Genomic DNA, 9620 nt, shown 5'->3' with positions numbered 1-9620 from the left:
AATTTCCTGTTTGGTTTCCTTTATAGACATGTGGCTCCTAATGTTTTTACCCATCTTCTCACGGTGCATCCGGCCCAGAATGCTTCTCGCTCTTGTCAGTTTAGCAGCTGCACTTCTCAACCAAGGCTACCCAGACAGGAGAAGACACTTGAAAATATTTTGATTATTCCTTCTGCTTTTCTCCCTTTGCTTCTAAAATGAATAACAGTGGATTTTAATAACCCTCAGCCCTCAGTACACACCCTGGAAGGGCATGTTCGAGGAGACAAGAAGCAGAGGAGGCTCCATCACCTAGTTCTCTCTCCTGGGCCGGAGGATGAAGCCAGGGACTCAGCAGCATGGGGGTGATCCCCAGACCCTGCTCAGGCATTGGAGGAAGAAATTAGAGCTTTTAGGTTTGTCCAACACAGCAAATAAAGGTGATCAGTCCCACATGCAGAAGGCACCTGGGATATAGGCTGAGGGTTTTCAAATTGAACTCCCCAGGGGTACCTCAAGCAGGAAATGAGGGAGAAGCCAGCTGAGGGGCCTCTTCTTCAGACTTAAGCAGATCAACTCTGAGTTTATACATTTTATACTGACTTTTATCTGCAAGAAGGGCTTCCGTGGCTCCAAACACAAAAATCTGCTAGAGGGCTTGAAAGGTCACTCGTTGGGTTGCAGGCCCTGGGTCCCAGCCTAGCTGTGTGGCCTTTGGCATGGACAAGGAGAAGGCCAAGGTCCGGCTTGTTGGAGCTCTCCTTTTAAAAGTTATTTGTAACCTTTTGGTGACCTTGCCAGTTGTGAGTCAGAAAGGCTTGGACTCCATTCCAGCTCTGCCACTCATGGCTCTGATAGGTGAGGAGGGAGCCTCCTACTGTGGGAATTTCCATTCACCCTTCCCTGTAATTGTTAATATTAATGGCCTTGCAAGGTTGTTGTGAAGATTAAAAATAATATGTAGAGAATTTTTTGAGCCATAGTAGCTGCTCAGTAAAGGGTAGCTGTTTCTGGCCATGACCCTGATGCTTGCACTGTTAGTGGTCTTCCTAGGGATGGGACTTTTCTCTGTAAGTATCTGAGTGAACATCATCAAGATGTCCTCAGAGGATGATCATAGCAGCAAAATTTGTAACACAAAAAGAGGGAAGGGTGTGAGTAAAGGGAATGTGTCCACTGGCCAGCGACTGAATAAATCAGTTGGATGATACCTCTCTATATATTTGTACTTTGTGACCAATAGATAGTTTTTTTTAGGATTTTTACAGACTATCTTTTTGTTTGCCTACTTCTTCATACTTGTCTGTGTGAAAGGCAAGTACAAGAAATGTTATTTGTTAATGAAAACTTTCCATATTCTCTATATTTGTTAAATAAATAAATTTTAATCATGATAAGGCTGATGAGTAGGTGATAATGGGTCACTTTTAGAAGGGGCAGGAATCCTGGGATGTCTCTCAGTTCAGTTATCAACAAGGATTGGCATCTTCAAATGGATTTTTCTCTGGTTAGTCTTTTTTCTGATCACATCCTCTCCACTTGATGATTGACTTGGTTCTTCCTGGGATCTTCTCCAAGTGAAATAACTCTTTGACCCTTGTTTTTATTTTCCTTTGTTTTACAGCAGAGAAACTAGGAGAAAGGAGAGTTTACAATTCTTCTCAGATCTCAAAACATTTAAACAAATGCCCAGCTGAGCATCGCCCAGATTCTCCTGGGACACACATCTAACCTCTTGTTTTCATTATTGGTTTCTCAGCAGTTGTGTTTGAGAGTAAAGCTGCTTACATCCCCAAGCAGGTCATCTATTCCACTTACAGAAAAGAGGCTGGTGTCCTTAGATAGAAAGCTGAATTGTTTGAGCTTTCTCTACTTTGTACTTAAGATTTCTTTCCCTACATCCCTTTAAAATACAATATCAGGGGCCTCCCAGGTGGCGCAGCGGTTGAGCGCTGCCCGCAGCCTCTGCAGCGCTGGTTCAATCCCCGGCTGCTCCCTGGCCACTGGAGGAGGGTCCTGTATGGCACCAGACCTCTCCTGCCGCCTGCTGCTCCCCTCAGCAGTGTACTTCGGTCCTTCTGCCTGTTCTGCTCCCCGCTCTGGCTCTGGTGAATTCTCTCACCCTCCTGCGCTTCTGACTGTACCCAGTGCTTGTATAAATAAATAAATAAAATCTTTAAGAATAAATAAATAAATAAATAAAATACAATATCATTTCACAGCCACACAGAGCAAAACAAATATTTCCATTATACAGATTAAACAGTCTAACCAAGATGACAATTTTTATGCTAGGAAATAAAATTTTTTAAAGATTATTTATACAAGAACCAGGTACAGGTCAGGGGTGTGGGAGGGTGAGAGAATTCACCACAGACAGAGCAGGAAGCAGAACAGGCAGATGGAGCGAAGACACTGCTGAGATGAGCAGCGGGTGAGGCAGGAGAGGTCTTCTGTGCCGTGTGGGTTTCTCCCTGGCCGGCCAGGAATCGAACCCATGCTGCAGAGGCTGTGGACAGCTTCACAACACAGCACTCAACCTGCTGCACCACGTGGGAGGCCCTAGGAAATAAATTTTTAAGGAGGATTGTTTGGTCCTCTTCTTGCCTGTGAACATTACCTCTCTCTCTCTCTCTGTCTCTCTCTGTCTCTCTCATTCTCTCTCTCTCAGACACACACACACACACACACACACACACACAGAATTTGAATGTCACACTATTTCCTCTGACTCCAGGGCCCCATTATGACATCGTAATTTCCATATGCCATACCTAATTTCTTCTAAAGTGTGCCAAGCGCTACATAACCTTTCCCCCTCCTTTCCCTATATACCTCTTTTCTACTCCTTATACTCCTCAAGTCCCCCTGCCCTCATACAAACTCAAATTTTCTCCCCCTTCATATAAATATCAAAAGGAAGTTAAGCTGATTCATTCATTTCATTTATAGCGTGAATGACCAATGACCTGATCATTTTCTCAGGGAATGTAAAGTTTTTATCAGAGACATTCAATGCAAAGCTTAACCCTGCAAAATTATAAACCTGTTATAGGGCAGCCCCAATACAAAACGGGGTGCCTGACTGTGGGTCCTCACCTGCGCGCTTAGAAAGGACTTATCAATGCTCTACTGCAGGCACACGCGAAAGGTTAATAAAAGGTTTAGTGACAAGGGAAGGGCAAATGAGGAAATGTACAGCTCAGGGAGAAAAGTGGGAGACAAAGTTTTAAATGAGTCCTACCCGATCCGCCGATCAGGGATCCCAAATGGCACTCTGAGAGCTGGCCGCGAGCCAGGAGCTGTGAAGCCAGGAGGCAAGAGACAGAGCGAGAAACCCCAAGGCCCACATGTTTGGTTTTTATACCCAACCTGGCTGCTTAACTCCACCCACAGGTTCCAGCCACCTTCCCTTTGGTGGTGATGGGATTTGTCTTTCCCAATGTCCTGATGACTTTGGTCTGGAGTGGGGGTGGAGTCCACAAAGCCTGTATGGGATTAGCTCAGAACATCCTTTCCCCCTAACAATTCCCCCCTTTCACTTTTTGCCACCATTTCCATGGTGATGAAGATCAAATACATGGATGCTGGGATACAGTCTCAGATGAAAGTTTTCCAGGGTTCCAGTGTGAAAGAAAACCGGTCCCTCCAGGTATTGTCCATTGTGGAAAGCAAAAGTCCTCCATTCCTGGAAAAACAGTTCATTAGTCCAAGCCGAAAGAAAACATCTGGAGGCATTAGCCAGAACAAGACAGCAAATATGTCAAAATCACAGGAAAAAAAAATCTTAAAATGGTTCAACTTATGTAAAAACACATTCTCTCAACCTTGATCCCAAATTTTTGAACAGCATAGCAAAAGTTTGCAAACTAAAGGTACTTTTAAACCATATTGCCTATTTTTGCATAAAATCACAGGCAGAATAAATAAGCAGCAATTTTTGCTGGCTTTGTTGGAATACTCCAGATAGGATTCAGAGTGAACTGTTCACATCCGGTCCATGTAGGCTTCAGGAACAAGTTGGTCTCATCAGACTCCACCTGGGCTTTCCTCTTCTCGAGAGTACCAGGGACTTTTCGTTGGCTAGGCTGTCCAGTCCTGCCAATGGAGGCAAGCTTCCTCACCTTCTTTGGAGGTCTCTGGAACCCTACGAACAAAGCAAACAGGTTCTCAAGGCACCAAACTGTTATAGGGCGGCCCTGATACAAAACAGGGTGCCTGACTGTAGTCCTCACCCGCACGCTTAGAAGGACTTATCAATGCTCTACTGCAGGCACACGCGAAAGGTTAATAAAAGGTTTAGTGACAAGGGAAGGGCAAATGAGGAAATGTACAGCTCAGGGAGAAAAGTGGGGGACACAGTTTTAAATGCATCTTACCCGATCCGCCGATCAGGGATCCCAAATGGCACTCCGAGAGCTGGCCGCCAGCCAGGAGCCGTGAAGCCAGGAGGCGAGCGACAGAGCGAGAAACCCCAAGGCCCATGTGTTTGGTTTTTATGCCCAACCTGGCTGCTTAACTCCACCCTCAGGTCCCAGCCACCTTCCCTTTGGTGGTGACGAGATTTGTCTTTCCCAATGTCTTGATGACTTTGGTCTGGAGTGGGGGTGGAGTCCACAAAGCCTGTATGGGATTAGCTCAGAACATCCTTTCCCCCTAACAAACCCACCACATTTTCTTTCCTCCATCCCTCACCCTATTCAGAATAGATGCTGGTCCACAATCCTATTATGGGAGGGATACTAAGGGCTGATAGGACCTCAGTTCATCAAGAAAAAAGAAACTCCTCTCCCTGTTGACCATCCTCCTGTAATCCCAATTCCTTCCTATTTTGGGTACCACGTAGTCTCTAGCTCTCTCTCTGTTCATTTTCAGGGCATCAAACAGCATTCTGCTGGGTATTAACCCACTTCTCATATTTTGTCTTTCTAGTGGCTGCTCAAGTTGATCAGGGACAAATCACAGAGGGACTCGACTCTTATGACCACTGGTCTCCCAGATGCCAACCTTCCCTGCATAACCATGCAACTTCAGGCTTGGGAAACAGGAGAGAAAATTAAGTCAGGATCTGAGTTAAGAGCCCTGTATATGAATCATGATTGCTGCTTGTTCAAGGGCCCCAGAGATGTCATGAGTATGTTCTTGGGCAACATTTATTTTCCATCTACCTTCTGTTACTCTCTAACCTCAAGATTTTGCCTGCAAAGCTCTGCCTTCTGGCTGTCCTGCAGCAGCTCTAGTTACTTTGCTGTGTTTCTTGGAGTCACAGTCTCTCTGAATCACCATCTAGAGATGGGGGTCTTTCTCCCACCAGTACAAAAAAAGCAAAAATATGAGATTGTTGGACCTACTCAGTGGTTTGGAGCTGCCAGTGGGAACTCTTTTTCATTTGAGTACAAATTTTGTTTTATTACAGTTACCCTTCCCTTTGGAAACTGGCACAAATCCTCTGCACCAGCAGACATTATAGAATGTTGGCTGCACAAAATATCACCAAAACAACTTGTTGGTAAGTCAGAGCTGAGTTTATTGCTTATAACAGTAAGGGAGAGCACTTCTCCCCAGAGTCTTAGTCCATCTCAGAGCAAGGAGGACTAAGGAGACATAGTGAGGTTTTAAAGTCTGGCTTAAGATACCTGTTTTAATGTTTGGACATGGTCAGAACTGAAGAGGAGCATTGTATTACCACTTAGGATTGGTAGATATAATAGCATAAGGATTTTGAGAAAGAGGTTCTAAAAATTTTAGAGTGTAAACTGTCATGTGAGGCTTTTTTAGCAAAGACTTCCTAAGTCTTTCAGGAAGTTCCTGCAAGAATCAATAAAGTTATCTGCAACTTTTGTCTCCCTGGCAAGAGTTTCCTAGGACAATAAAGTTATGTGAAGAAAGTAGAATAGTTAAGTCACATGTTAACAGCAGGTTGTGTTGGTTTGAATCTCAACAGTAATAAGTCTCAGTAATGCCAGTATCCTTAATTATCTCCCTTTACTCTCTCTCCCATCTGTACAGCCAGCCCCACCCCTCTACCTTCCTAACTGCAGAACTAGAAGGTTCAGCCCATTTTTTGCCCTCTTCATTTCTTCTCTTTCTGAAGCAAACAGGATTCCTTCCAGCCTTCTGGACAAGCCCAGACAAGCCCGAATTCATCCATAATAGGTATGCAGCATTGGCCCGCCTCTGATTTCCATAGATATGAAGTTTTCATTTTGCAGCAGAAAGTGAAATTGAGGCACACTCTAAAATAATATCAAATTTAAAAGTACCACATAAAATATCCACATTCATAAATAAAATTATTATTTATAATTACACATAATAGATAAAATATTAGTAGTATAATAATTCATATGCATCTAGACACTTTCATTAGAAGAAGAAATGAGGCAGAGATGGTTGGGTGCCCACCAACATCTTTACTCTCCCTCATAGTATAAGGTTTTTGCTGAAAATTGGCTGCCCAGTCAGGGACATACATTTCCTAGCTTCACTTGCCTCTGAGTGTGACCATGTGGCTGATTTTTGCTAAGGGAATATAAGCAGAAATGACATCTGTCCTTCTAGGTCAGGGTATTTAAGAAGCGGGTGTAACTTCTTCCTATTCTCCTTAGCCTTCTGCCAGCTCGATGAAGATAATGGTTACCCCAGGGAATATCAGATAAGTTAGAAGGAGCTTGGGTGTCTGGATCATGAAATTGTGTCAAGTCACCTGCCATGCAGGAAGTGTGGGAGAAATAAACTATTGTATTAATCATGAAAAAAAAATGTTTGGTCTATTTTTTTTTTTTTTTTTACAGCAGCTACTACAGGAAATGAAATGGTAATAATAGTCCCACAGGGAGTCCGTAGTAAATAATTTTTCATTGTTTTTGAACTGAAAAACCATACCCCAGTGAAGAACACCAGTTTAAGCTTTGAGGACCGTGATGGAAAACCAGAACCAATTAATTTGGCTCTTAGCATATTAATAAAGTGGCAGGTATTTATACAATGTGTCATTAGCTGATCATCCTTTGAGAACCAGTTTGCTTCTTGGGAAAGGTTTTGGCAGCTGTGAATAGGCTGCTGGTTCTCTTATTTCCCTGCTCGTGGTAATGTGCTGCAATTATTCGGATTTATGTGCTTCAGATGGAAAGAACGATAAAGCAAAGTCAGGATCTCCCCAATATCTACACCACTCTTCCTGAAGCTGAATTTGCAGCAGAATCAAAAGAATAGCCTCTTCCAGGAAACTGCTAAATGTCCTCGTGTCCTTTGAGGACAAATGCCTGGTGACAAAGGGGTCCTCACCTTCAGGGTCTGTCCTGCTGTTTCACCTCCCTAAGTGTAGGTGTTCAGATGGAGTCAAGGAGAAAAGAACACATCCACCGAGGATGGACAAACATCTTTTTCTTCCTATGTCCTGGTGACGTTATCAAGAAGGACTTACTGTTGAGCTAGGTACAAAATCCACATTCAATTGCCTGGGATAACAACTGTAAGAGGACTTAGCCATGCAGGTTTAGGGTGGGTCACAGCTCAGGAACATTGCAACCCTGTGCACACCCACACTGATCAATGAGTATTCTGATTATTCCGACTCTATCTGCAAATATATGATCCACGGTAAGGCATTTGACCATCTTCTCCATCAACTCCACCATTTTCCATAAAATAGGATGGATAAAATTCTCCAGTTTCATGAGGGAGTAGTAAATTGATATTAAATGACTACAGACTATAAATGAGGGAAATGCAGAGCACTATATACAAACACTACATACATGCTAATTAGACCCTATGCGAGGACATTTCTTCCTATCACAAGGTAGAGCCCGTGGACTATTTTAATCTTTTTAAAATTTTCTGTGTAAAACTTTTACAGTGGAAAAAAAAATGTAGCATCTGGCTCATCTATCCTGTGTACAAAAGGATTCCATAGGCAAAAAATGTTATTAGAGGAAGCTGTCCAGCTCATACCTGCTCATTCATTAGTAAGAGCGTGAGAGCTCTCTAGCAAACTGGTTTTGTGACATTCTCCCTTGAGGAAGTCACATGATGCTTTCACACATTTACATTTGTAGTCCTGGCTTTGGTGGAGTTATTTGTTGGCAAGGTCCACATAAAAGCAATGGAAGGGTTGGTTTTTTGAGATTTCGATGGGAGTGAGGAGAGAAGTTGGCTCCAGGGACTGATAGGCCTGCAGATCTGAGACTCAGCACTCAGTACTATTTTTAGACAATAGTTCTTCAACCTTACTGACATGATAAATGCCAAGTAAAATAAGAATGGGCCTGATTTAACCATCAAATATAGCAAAGAATAATAATTAGAAGTACTTCGCCTTAATGACCACCTTTATTTGGTTAGTTATACCTCTTAACTTCTAAGTAGTGGTTCACATTACAGTATTCAAGGGCATGTGTCAGTGTTTGAGGGAGGAGCACTTTTCAGTACTCTTTGGATTTCATTCTCATAACATGAGAATTTGCGGGGGGAATTGTAATGTTTTAATTTTTTTCTCTTAATTATGTCCATTGAGGTAAAGCAGGTTTACATTTTTGCAACTGCCCTGGCTCAAACCTCTACAAATATACACTCCACACCCTGCTCACCACCAGCACTACAACAACCCCCCACCATGTTCCATTAGGTTTGTGACATGAAACATTAAATAAATAGATCCATCCAAATTTAAGTATGGTTCAAGTGTACTTTTTGTTTTTAGTTTTCACTTTTTGTTTTTAGTTTTCAAACATAAATTCCATAGAAACTTATCTGAGGGCTTATGAAATCACCAAGGAGCACTACCTTGAATGGACTTTGTACTGTTTTCCCCTTACTCCTGTGGCATTCATCCCTCACTCCTGAGCTGAGGTGAAGAACAACCCAGGGGTTCCTGTTGCAACTTTGTCTGCTGCTCCAGCCTGGCAACCACATGATGAGAAAAAGTGGCTATCCCTGTGGCTTGTCTCAATTTGAGGAGTCAAGGCACACTGAAACTAGGTCAAATAAAGGATATTTGTTGTGGGAATCTAAGGGAAACAAAAAAAGACACCAAGTTACAAGGACCTCCAAGAACAGAGCCTGTTGTTGAACTTGGTCTTGAAAACACTAAGTGGTAGTCCTAACTTCAAGGACAATCCATGGATCCCAGAGATAGAAATGAAAAGAACTTCGCTCTAAAAGCAACAAGATCTGCTACAACTCCTGTCAACTCATGTCACACTGCTCCTCAAAATAGGCCAGTGGTCCCCATCTCACTCAGAGTAAGACAAAATTCTTTTTTTTTTTAAAGATTTTTTTATTTATTCATGCATACAAGAACTGGGGTACAGGCCAGATGCACGGGAGGGTGAAAGGATTCACCAGAGACAGAGTGGGGAACAGAACAGGCAGACTGACTGAAATGCACTGCAGAGTGCAGTGGCGGGCGAGACAGGAGAGGTCTGCTTCGCCATGTGGGATTCTCGCCAGCCAGCCGGGATCGAACCTACACTGCAGAGGCTGCGGACAGATTCACAGTGCGTCGCTCAACCGCCTGCGCCACCAGGGAGGCCCCTAAGACAAAATTCTCACAGGGACCCTCAAACCCTGTGAGAGTTTCACCTTCTCCCTCACCTTGAACCTCCCCTCAGTCACTCTGCTTGGTCAGACTGCCTACC

The 9620-nt window shown here is 43.3% G+C and overlaps 1 long non-coding RNA gene across 1 annotated transcript; it reads left to right on the top strand.

Annotated features, from left to right (window-relative positions):
• Positions 1–5401: 5401 nt before the first annotated feature.
• LOC129146501 (uncharacterized) lies at positions 5402–6710 on the top strand. Its single transcript, XR_008553316.1, has 3 exons — positions 5402–5488; positions 5989–6135; positions 6588–6710. It is a non-coding gene; the product is annotated as an uncharacterized LOC129146501 (long non-coding RNA).
• The last annotated feature ends 2910 nt before the right edge of the window (positions 6711–9620 follow it).

This window comes from Talpa occidentalis, unplaced genomic scaffold (genome assembly GCF_014898055.3).
Source record: "Talpa occidentalis isolate TD23 unplaced genomic scaffold, MPIMG_talOcc4v2.1 talOcc4.2, whole genome shotgun sequence".
Lineage (NCBI taxonomy): Eukaryota > Metazoa > Chordata > Mammalia > Eulipotyphla > Talpidae > Talpa > Talpa occidentalis.
The sequence above is the reverse complement of the archived record's forward strand: the minus strand, read 5'-3'. Positions and strand labels throughout refer to the sequence as shown.